At 47.1% G+C, this 12152-nt stretch overlaps 1 protein-coding gene across 4 annotated transcripts in view; it reads left to right on the top strand.

Annotated features, from left to right (window-relative positions):
- Positions 1-12152, top strand: part of KIRREL3 (kirre like nephrin family adhesion molecule 3) — a 559614-nt gene that overhangs the window by 305904 nt on the left and 241558 nt on the right. The gene's annotated exons all lie outside the window — the stretch shown is intronic.

Raw genomic sequence — 12152 nt, 5'->3', positions numbered from 1 at the left:
TAACTAGCTTTCTAAGGTGTTGCTTGCCATTTGCAGCTAATAGCAAGTATCTTCCCGTATTTATTCACTTACCTGTCAAGGGTACCTATTCCCTGTGCAGCAGTGGGAAATCTGAGCAGCAGATTATGCCTTCGGTGCTCACCTGTCAGTCCTAGGCTATCCTCTGCTGGATAGGAGAGCCAGGGAGCCACAGAAAAGTGACAGGCAGACAGGTAGCTAGTTGCAGTGACTTGAAGCAAAACTAACGAAAAGCTGGAGTCTTGCAATGGAAGCTACCAGAGAAACTGGCTAACAAGATATCTTTTCCAATCTCCAAGCGGGGTTGGGATGGAATAATTAGACATGTCTCCACTGGGTAGTGTCAGGGTAAGAACAGAGCCAGGTGACAAGATGGGCAGCTGGAAAGTCTGAAGGCTTCTCCTCCTTCTGAACATTGGAAATGTCCTCTTGGGAGCCTGAAGGAGCCTAGCCTGTGATCTCCCACGCACGCACCGGAGAGGATGCTAAGTGAGAGGTTGGAAAATGCAAGACCGTATCCCAGCATTCCTGTGGCCCAACGGGGTTCATCTTCCAGGTGCCTCGTTGTTCCCAAGTCTAGAGGCAGCAAATTCCTGCACCACATATTCATCTCAGAGGCCACTGGCAGAACATAGTGGCTCATTTGAAAATCATCTTTCCTAACTATTTCCAGGATTCTTTCCAGTTGCTAAAACAGCAAATCACAGATTGTTGACGTGGCCAGCAGGATCACAGAGGTTCAGCTTATCACCTGGTGAAGATGGGGCAACTCATGTTACTACATCATACACCTCTCTCTTTCTCTCTCTCTCTCTCTCTCTCTCTCACACACACACACACACACACACACACACACATGCACATACACACACACACACACACACACATGCACATACACACACACACTTCTACATCGCTTCCTTACAGCCAAGCAAAAACAAGATTGGGAACAGAAAAAAAAAAAAAATCCTCCATCCAACCATTTTTTTGCTTTTATATCTCCCCCTTCCTCATCATCCTCTCCCTCCTCTTTGGGGCTGAGAGAGCTCTGGGTAGTAAGCATTCCACGTTATTAAGCAAAAATGTCTTGTGACAACAACCATGTCATGTCTGAATCTTCCAGTGTTGACAGAGACAAGAACAGAGCTAATGAAATACACGCATTTCCTTCCATACAGGAAACTGGAACAGCAACAGAGCTTTAGAAACACACACTGTCCTCCCTACAGAAAACTGACATCATGTATTCAAAGCCAGTAACAACAATTCCTTCCTTTATTGTTTAATTACGAGCTGATGCAGCCAAGATAAAGGCCCAACCAATCCGGGGCTGAAAAATGCCAATCACTCTTTGAAGAAAGCTGAGGCTTATTCTCTGCTTTTATTATATTTGTTACAATTTGAGTTTGTTCAGTGGTAAATACAATATTGACATTTAGAACCCCTAGCAAAAAAACAAACAAAAAAAAAAGATAGATAGAAAGAAAGAAAAGGCAACCAAAACATCATTTGCTTCAAATCCTTGAGCAGTTTCCAACTGGAGGCCATAGGGGCTTCCTCACTCTTTTTAATTTTATTTCCCCTCCCCCTTTCCAAACATTCCCACAGAGGCATGTTTTCCAGTCAACAACGTATCTGCAATCAATATCTCTTATGTACAGCATGCATGCAATCATGTTCTAAATGGAAAGGGAAGGTTCTTGAATGCACTTGTCAAGATCATCTGGCTGTGGCCAGAGCTGGATGAAGAGGTAACCAGACAGCAGAAGCGGGCCAGGTGGGAGAAGGATGCTCTCCGAGGTTCCTGATTCAAGTGTTGGCAATGATGCTGAGCTCTCCAGCTACAACTGTCTTCAAGCCCCAGTTATTTCGGGTTTCTTGGTACTGGCATATTAGCAGAGGCAGGAGTTGTTCTTAAAGAAGTTCTGCGCGTCTTCTTGCCTTTGATATTTTCATAAATAAAATTGTATATCTCTCAGATTTAACCAGTGCCAGGATCCCTTTTATAGTCATTAAACCTTTTATTTTATTGTCCTATTTTTTGTCTTGTTTGGTAGTGGGGAGGGGCTTCTCCCCTGTCAGCAGTGGAGTCCGACTCCAGCCTGCCCCTCTCTCAGGCCACACTCATGCCGCCATGACCATGTTTCTCCCTTCGCCTGCCAGTATCCATGGGCTCTTCCAGTTCTCTCTAGACTGCAAGCATGTGGGGTACAGGCCTTGTAGCATCCATCTCTGCATCCTCAACATCCAGAACAGTGCCTGGCATGTAGGAACAATGGAAGTTTGTTAATTAAGAGATTAAAAAACAATGCACTAGTCAATCAATCAGTCAGCCGATGGATGAACAGAGTGTGTAAGAGATGCTCACAGAAAAGTGTTCCAGTAAAGTAAAACCCTCTGGAAGCTAATAGAAAACTCTGTAATTTCTCCCTCACCCAGAACTGGCAGCTCCAAAAGGCTGGGGGAGTTTTTAGAAGCTTTGGTCTATACTCTTGTGGTTTCCCCACACGAAAGCTTCCAACTCAGTGAGGTTATCTTGATTCCAAGGTTTATTGGCTCAAAAATAGAAAGATTTTTAAATAACTTTGGGCTAGGTAAATTTGGGGCTGTCATATTAGTGGGCGTATGTGTGTAAGTGTGTGTGTGTGTGTGTGTGTGTGTGTGTGTGTGTGTGTGTGTGTGTGTGTGTATTCTTCCCTCTCTGTACCAATCAGAGGAGATTTGTTGATACAAATGGCCCTTGAGTCAGTGCTGAATTAGCTTTGGCAAGAAAGCCAGAAGAGAACATAACGACTAGCTCATTGCCGGGCACAAAGCATAGCTCGGCAAATGTTTGAGATAACATTGTATAAATTAATTAGCTCCTTTCTGTGGCATGGTCTTTCCCAAACCCATTCATGAACTTGAGCCCTCCTAGGTGCGTCCTGAAGTTAGGCGTGTCCTACCTATGTCTGCAGCCTGTCTCTTGCCTCTCATCCGCTTGAATCCCACCTCCAGCCACGCTCATTACTTGCACTTCCAGGAACGCTATGCCCTGCTGGACCTTCATGTTTTTTAATGTGATGCCTCCTCTTCTCTGTGTGACCTTCCCCTTTATCCTCTACTTGATAACACTTACCTGTCTCTCAAATTTTAACATAGGGTCACAAGCCCAGGAAACTGTCCCTCACCGGCCCCCCCCAGGTCAGCACCCCACTGCCCACCCAGCACTGTCTCCCTCAAACCCTCAGCACCCAGGACTCCCACTGTCTGTGTACCTTCCTTCCTGTTGGAGGCTAAGATGATGTCTCTTGTCTCTGTATCCCAGCACCATGCCTAGACTGGTCCATAAATGTTTACTGATGAGCGAATACATGGATGAATTAATGAAAGAATGCTAATGCTATAGAAAGTCTGGAGGTGGCCTTGAGAAGCTACACAATACATGGAAAGCTGCCTGTAGCCTTGAGCCGTGAGTCAGAAAACATGGGCAGATAGATGGGCTGTGGTGAAGTTCAAAGTGGGACAGAAGGCAGAGACCCCTGCCGACAAGCAGGACCAGGGGGAAAGGAGAAGCCTACGCAGCTGGGGCTGCCTGAGGCAGGCTTCGCTCAGACCCCAGGGATGGGGCCACGGAGCCAGAGCAGAGAGGACCTTCCCTGGTCTAGAAGGCATGGGAGCAAGCTGTCCCATGGACCAAGAGGAGTGAAGTTTTTACACGGGGACTAGATGCAGCGTCGATCAGTCGTGAGATGCTGTGTGCAGAGGCTCACATGAGGGAAAGGGCTCGAGTGGCCCCTGACTCCGGTGAGTTTCCATCTCATCCCCAGGGGTGTGAAGTGGCTTTAGAAACTACCCCTGAAGGACATGCACGGCTCTGCACAGCCAAGACGCTGCCAACAGTGGGGAAACAGTCGCCATCGTAAGCGAGAGATCACAATGAGATGGAAACGACCTGTCACAGCATTTTAATTCACCTACTGTATTTTGGAATGTTTTAATTAAGGTTTATGTGTTACCGTTATGACTGTAATCCTGAGAAGCGCCAATCCTGCCCTGGCAGAGGGAAGACAGGAGGAAAGCACATCATAATTAAAATAATTATTAATCTAATCTCATTAAGTATAGACGGTTCCTATCGTCGCTGTTATTAGGTGCTGGGGGCAGAACCCTTTCCTGAACCGGTCCCGTCAGCTTGCGTAGAGGTGGAACGCGCAGCAGTGCCCCAGGAATCCTTCCACCTCATGCAAGGCAGTGACCCCCATCTCTTTCCCGTAGAATTTCTGCCTCCACGTCTCCTTCAAGAAGGTCTCCTGCACAAAATCTGCGTCGTGCTGGGTTTGGGAAAGGCTCTGTGTTTGGCTGTGTGCCCACACCTGCCCCTCACTCCCCTGTGCAGAGCTGGGGGTCCCTCCTCTGCTCTCGGCCCTGGAGGACACCTCCCCAGTCCTGCCTGCAGGGGGCGTGTTTGCAGGTCCTGCTCCCCCACGAGGCCCTGAGCTCCTTGAAAGAATTGACCATCTCCTTCACCTTGGTATTTCTTCCAACATCTCTTTCCATCCCAATACCTACAGGAATGTGTGTACCACATTGCTTCAATATTGGAGCAAAAAGGGGGGGAAGGAGGCAGGGAGGGAAGCGGGGAAGGAGGGAGAGAGGAAAGGCGAGGAGGAAGTGGGTGTGGAGTGAGACAAAGGCAAAGAACCCTGTTCTGCTGAAGGTCGCTAGGGGCCTGGACCAGCAGCGCCTCCATCTTCCCAAGTGCCCACCCCCTCACACACACACAGCCAAGCTGCTACCTCTTTCCATTCTTCATGGGTGCAGATGACTAATGAATATCAAACCAAAGTGATTAGGTGGCCTTTACAAGCTTCAATACCTACCAGGGTATCTATAAGTCACTCTGACATCATAAATGCCTTCTCGGAAAATGTAAACAAAAGAGGAGACCCACACAAAGAAATGAATTTAACTCTAAAGTGCTTTCTCTCTCTCTCTCCCTCTCTCTCTTTTTGTTTTTTTGTTTGGTTGGTTTGGGTTTTTTGTTTGTTTGTTTGTTTGATCATCAGTGAGTAAAGTTAGACTTGCCCGGTAGGGGATTAAAGGATTCTGAGCCCAATTCCAACATTGGCATTTGGGAGGGGGGTTTCCACACCACCACCAATTCTCTGCAACCCCAGCCGGGTGTCCTCAGTTCAACTCAGTTCTGACACTCTGCACAGAGACAGCATCTGACCCCACAGGCTAAGGGCTCAGTCCCACAGACTGCCCCCCACTTTAGATGCCCATGGCAAGCAATATGTCCCCAGGTTACCCACAACTTCTGTCTGACTTGGCTACACATCGGAGATTCCCACGACCCCCTCCTCGGGTTTGATTAATTAGGCTCACAGCACTCAGGGAAACACTTGCTCATATTTACTAATTTATTAAAGGATATGATAAAGGATACAGATGAATAGCCAGATGGAGAGATACAAAGGGTGAGGTCTGGGAGGGTTCCAAGCCTAGGGGCTTCTGACACCATGGACATGAGATGCATCACCTTCCTGGAAGTGGTTGTGTTCACCCACCAGGGAGCTCTCCACCTGCTATTGGGATTTTTATGGAGGCTTCATCATGTAGGCTGATCCGTCATTAACTCCATTTTTTCCACTTCTCTCTTCTCAAGAGAATGAGGGTTTAGGGCAGATAATCCCAAACTTCTAATAATGGCTGTGTCTTTCCAGTGGCCAGCCCTCATCCAGGAGCCCACCCAGAGTCACCTCATTAGAACAAAGGACGCTCCTGTCACCCAGGAAATTACAAGGGTTTCAGAAGCCCTGTGTCAGGAACGGGGGTAACAACCAAATGTTAGAACAAAAGGTGTTCTTAACGCTTAGGAAATTACAAGGGTTTTAGGAGCCCTGTGCCCGGAACCAGGAACAGAGACCAGTGTATATTTTTTCTATTATCTCACAGGGATGTTCACCCAAATAATGAAGGGACACAATTGGTCAGATGAAGTCATACAGTATTAGATGCAATTTACGCTGATGGTTTCCCCAGTATTCCCCAGAGCCCTGAGGTTTCATGAAGGTGCCTTAGGACAACTTTGAGTTTGGGGGAAAGTACGCTTAATCAGTAAGTTTTGCCTCCATATGCTTTTATGTAACAGTTCTTTGTGTAGATCTGATTTGTGAAAAGAACTCTTCTATTTAAAATAACAGCAACCTGAGAATTCCCTGGCAATCCAGTGGTTAGGACTCCAGGCTTTCACTGCCGAGGGGCCAGGTTCAACCCGTGGTCTGGGAACTAAGATCCCACAAGCCACGTGGCACGGCCAAAAAAAAAAAAAAGTAAAATTACAGCAACTTGGAAATCCCTGATCTCGTCCAACGCCCTGTTTTAGAGCATAGGAAATAGGTCCCCAAGGTCAGGGGAGTCCCACAGCTGGCCGGTGGCAGAGCTGGGCACGGATACTGCGTCTGCTGACTCCAGCCCTGGCTCTTTCCACTGCATCCCACGCTCCCTTCCCCTCGGCCCTGCGCCGTCCGTGTCCTGATCCGGGGCTCTGAGCAGCCCGGCCTGAGGCCTCCCCCCGTAAGGGGTCCCACTCCCGAGGCATCAGGTTCAGGCCGGCCCAGGCTGTGGGCAGAGGCCCAGAACCGAACCCTGGGCTCGGGCTCCCATCACCCTGGGAAGGACCTCCGAGGCCCAGAAAGGGGCCAGGCACGAATCACCTCGGGATCCGGTAGACCAGCCACAGACCACGCTTGTCTGGGGCCCAGCCAGTGTCTCAAGAACGCATCTTGTTTCTCCTCCGAAAGCAAGCTGACCTCCTGAGAGAGAGGAGGCCGCCAGCCCTGCTGAATGGAGCCTAATTGGAGATTTCGCTGCTCGTAGACAAAACAGAAAAGGGGTTGATGTCAGCACTCTTATTTTCAGCTCCTGTGCCGCAGACCCACTCTCCTGGGTCTCTGTGGTCCCTGTGCCCCATAGCTAGTCAGTATATATTATAGAGCTGTGCATCCTAGCTGGTCAGTAACATTGCTCAAACACTACTGTGTGTCAGGCCACGTGCTGAGAGCATCACTTACCGAATCTTCTGTTATCCTCCCAGCACCTCTTCAGTACAGATACCATCGTGCTTCCCATTTTGCAGAGAAGAAGCAGAGGTTGCGAGAGGTCTGGTGACTTGCCCAGAGTCACATAGAGACCCTGTCTGCAAAAAGCTCGGTATGCCCCAGACCCATTGCTCTGAGTCAGATCCGGAAGTTTTTCCCCGTGAGGACCGCAGCTATTTGGGGGAACTCTCCTGATGTCACATAGTCTGTCATACTTACAAACCATCCAACTATCTCAACATTCCAGTGCTTTCGCATCCCATTTCTGTCTCTCAGATTCAGTTTATGCCCTTGGAAGTAGCTCCAAGAACACTTGTCACACCCTCTGTCCCAGTTTTGGGGTCGGAACATTTGGGTCACAGTACCCACATGATACAGATCAAAGGGCTTGACATTGATTCTCATCTCTAAAAATATCTCATGGAAATATACCTGAAATTCTATCATGAGTTCTATTCTCTCTCTCTTTTTTTTTTATCTTAAACATTAACCGCTCCTGCATTATTTTCGTAAAATACCAATACCCCTGAAGCGCAACATGGTAACTTCATAGCGTCTTAGGGTGATTCAGTATGCCAGATTTCCCATCCTCTCTGAGAAGACTGATGAAGGAAGTCACCACTCAGAGATCATCACTCGTTGGTAGGAAAGGACCCGAAAGAGGAGTGGGAGGAAAAAGCAAACACTGATTTTCTCTGTCTCACCAGGAGCTGGGCCAGATGCTTTATGCCCATCTCAGTTTATTCCTCACAGCAACCCCATTTTACAGATGAGGCCAGTGTGATTCCAAGAGGCTATGATACCTGCCGGTGTTACCCATTCCAAGATAGAAAGAAGAGAAAGTGACTGTGGGGCTGGAAGAGATGTTTCACAGCTACCAGCGCATGACTGTGTGTCTTGCAGACCCCGCGGGTCTAGTGCATGGAATTTGTTCACGCCCTCCACGCTGCTTTTTTTGTTTGTTTTTTTAAAGACCTTTTTTCTTTTATTATTTATTTATTTATTTATTTATTTATTTATTTATTTATTTATTTATTTATTTTCGGCCGTGTTGGGTGTTCGCTTCTGTGCGAGGGCTTTCTCTAGTTGCGGCAAGTGGGGGCCACTCTTCATCGCGGTGCGCGGGCCTCTCACTATCGTGGCCTCTCTTGTTGCGGAGCACAGGCTCCAGACGCGCAGGCTCAGTAGTTGTGGCTCACGGGCCTAGTTGCTCTGCGACATGTGGGATCTTCCCAGACCAGGGCTCAAACCCGTGTCCTCTGCATTGGCAGGCAGATTCTCAACCACTGCACCACCAGGGAAGCCCTCCACACTGGTTTTGTGCCACCCGCTCTTCCTTCTCTCGGGTTCTGGTGACCTTTGCAGTGATTAGGAGGGAGGAGTATTTTATTGCTTTGCATCAACTAATAGATAACAAAGAACTTTAAAGCTGGGAACCACTGAAGATTTAGTCCAGTTTTGACATCTGGTCTCCTGATTCCCAAACTAATACTTTCTTTCTTCCTATGAGATGGTATGATGTTTGAAATCTAATGGGTAAAAGAATTCTGAACAATCTTGCTATGGCATGATTTCATTTTTTTAAAAGGTACATTTGATTTGCTTGCAGTGTGTTTCTTGTCTGTCGGGGCCTGGGATGCTGAAAGGCAGAGTCCTCAGCAGTACTGATCCAGTAGGATTAGCCTTAGAGTGCCTTGAAGCAGAAAGGAACAGGAGTGGGATTGACATTAAAAGAAAGTCAATTAAACAAATAGTGACTGAACACCTACGATGTGTGAGGCAGTGGACTAATTCCGGTGACAATTTGCAAAGCTCAAGCATCGACCTCCAGGTTATATCACCGATCACGTGTGTGTGTGTGTGCGCGCGCGAGCGTCTGTTTGTACACACCCTCCCTTGGGCACATGCAGTTCTCCACTTTTCCCACGGTGAACTGAAATGAATAAATCCCCATAAACTGCCCCCCTCATGAGCAACCTTGGAAATAAGTCCTATTTACAAATACTTCATCAGCCCCCCTACTTCCAGCCCCATGTTCCCCTGATGACTGTAGGCAATAACATGAATAAAACTCAGAATGATTTCCTTCTACTGGGTATCAATCATCACTTTCCTGGGCAGATAGGTAAATGATTCAGTACCAGGCAACCTGGAGGCATTAGGGAACGTCTGCAAACTCCACAACTCTGGAGCTTGGACCCTAGATAGCCTAGCTAGGGAGAGAATAAGCTGGATCCAAGCGGGGCACCAGGGGCACCTTTGGATGGCCCTGACATTATTTCTCCCATTTTACCACCTAGGAGGGAGCTACAAGTCCCTTTAGTCATTGCTGCAGAAAAACATTTTGACACGAACTCTCATACATCATGACGGAGGTTACCAAAATGCACACATTTGACTTAGCCGGTTTCATTTACTACCCTTTAAATTATTTCGCAGCCTTGCAAATCTTGCTGTGACAGACAGAGCAGGGGTGGGGCGGGGGAACCACTAAGTGTTCATTTTTCACATAATATATTCCAATCCTGTTAGGTCGTGCTGCTGAAGGTAATATTTCTGGCATTCATTTAATGAAATTGACATTGATGAATGGTTAATTATACAAATTACATTCTTATTAAATCCCCTAGAATCGGTGCCTTAAAATTTTCTAGCTATGGGCTTCTTACGGGTGATACCCTTTTTTTTGCTCTGAGTAGCTCCTCTGTTGGCTGTTGTTAAGACTCACTCTGCATATTTTTCCTCTTCTAAGAAACTTTGAAAAAGCATTAAAAACCCCCTAGTTAAGGCAATTACCTCAGATAAGTTAATCTGCATGGGATGTTTAAAGCCCAGTTCTTGCATATGTTTATTCTGATTTTTTTCCCCTCTCTAGACAGTGTCTGCCCTGGAGGTGGTAGAAAAGAGGGAAAAACTCTGCCTCCTGCTGAATGAGGGTCTGAGGGGCTGGGAGGGGAGAGAATCAGCTGCATAGACAACTCCCTCAACTGGCTGCTGGCTATGTATTTACCTAATAAAGTAGATGGTGCACCTTGGGCTGGTGGGAAAGAATCAATAAGTGGTCCCTCGCATGCGAAGTGTCACTCTGAGATGTGTTACACTGAGAGCAGCCTGCTTCTCGCCCTTTCACTGGGGAATAGAAGGATGAATCGTATCGTTAAGAGAACATTTCTTGCTGTCACCCAGACTGGTCACAAGACAACTGATCATCTGCTAGGCAGCTGCACTGAGTAGGCACCTGGGGGAATTGGGAACAGTCTCAAGGAGTTCACACGTTTTGGGGACAGTCTTGTCAAAGGACAATTGCAAACTTGGATTGTTTCCTCCAACCAGAAGAAGCAACAGAAAGAAGTGTTGCTGGGAGGACCAGACCCGGTTTTCAAAAAGCCGTCGTAATCTTTCTCAGTTTTCAAATGTCGTGAAGAAGCTGCTTCCTGCTCTGGACTCACAGATAGGAGGGGGGGCTCCACTGGGCTCCACCGGCTCAGCTGGGGGGCTTCTTACTCCAGGGCTCTCTCTGGGGACACTTCTTCTTGAATCCACGCCACTCTGACCATCCAGCTGGCTGGGGCAGGTGAGGCTCTTTTGCCTAATTTCAACCTGTAAGTAAACGTGGCTTGTGTGGGCTGTTTGTGGTAGGCTGTGTCAGATCAGCAGTTAGACTGAAGTTCACCTTGTTTCAGTGGGTCGTGTGGGCAAACCTCGTGATTTATTCTGAGTACTAAGTCAGCCAGACTCTAAGCAACACTCATTCCCAGGCACCAGTGCTCAAGTGAAGCATCTGCAAAGTCCCAGAGCATGATGGTTAATAGTAGTAACTCTCTAGAGTCAGAAAGATGGGTTCAAATCCAGACTCTACTCCTTCCTGGCTGTGTGACCTAAATACACTTAAACTCAGTGTCCGTATCTACAAAATGGAGGTAATAATAGCACCTGCTTCAAAGGGATGTTGAGAAGCTTCAAAACGACGTAAAACACCAAAAGCATGTGCAGGGGCTCAATAAGTGAGAGTCATTTATATTAGATAGGAATGTTTTTTCAGCTGCAAGTAACACGACACCCTTCTGACTGCGGCTTAAACCATAAGGATGTATACAGGTAGCTTAACAAAAGTCCATGAGTAGATGGTCTCAGAGGTGGTCTGCCAGCTGAGCAATGTAATCAAGAACCCAGTCTCCCTCTCTTTTACTATTCTACCATCCATAGCATGTTACCTCTTCTTTTTTTTTTTTGGAAAAATACTGTATTTTTAAATTTTTTTTTTAATTGAAGTGTAGTTGATTTACAATGCTGTGTTAATTTGTGCTGTACAGCAAACTGACTCAATTATACATATATGTACATTCTTTTTTCATATTCTTTTCCATTATGGTTTATCCCAGACCATTGAATATAGTTCCCTGCGCTATGCAGTAGGACCTGGTTGTTTATCTGTTCTATATGTAACAGCTTTTAACAAACGTTATTTTTTAGAATAGTTTTGGGCTCACAGAAAAAGTGAGTGAAGGTGCAGATGTTTCACCTATACCCCCTGCGCCCACACACGCACTCCCCCCCTATTATCAACGTCCACATGTTACCTTTCCATTTTCATTCTCACAAGATGGCTGCCAACGTTTCAAGCATCACAACCACATTCAATGCAAGAGGAAGGAGGAAGGGGCAACACCAGCAAACCTTTATAACCTGCCTTTCCTTTTGCTTCAGAAAGCAAAATATCTTTCCTAGACACCCCTCAGCAGATTTCGTCTTCCATCTCATTAGTCAGAACTTGGCCACCTGCCCAGCTCTTTACTACTAGGTGGGTAAGAGGGCAGGAAGTCAGGAGTGGCTTTTGAGTAGGTCTATCATCAGTATCATCTAATTCAACCTCCCGCCTTCCCGTCCTAGGACGTGAAGCTAGGCCCAGCCATCTTTCTTTCTGATCTTTAAGGGGTGCATGGCCACCTCCACTGAGACCCTCTCTCTGTGCAGGTTTTGCCACTCTCCTGCTGGAAGGCGTGGGAATGGAAAAGACCAGGCACAGGACCCAGAAGGGCCCTTACTCCT

This window comes from Balaenoptera borealis (genome assembly GCF_965194805.1).
Source record: "Balaenoptera borealis genome assembly, chromosome: 11".
Classification (NCBI taxonomy): domain Eukaryota; kingdom Metazoa; phylum Chordata; class Mammalia; order Artiodactyla; family Balaenopteridae; genus Balaenoptera; species Balaenoptera borealis.
This window is presented reverse-complemented; position numbering and strand designations above follow the sequence as displayed.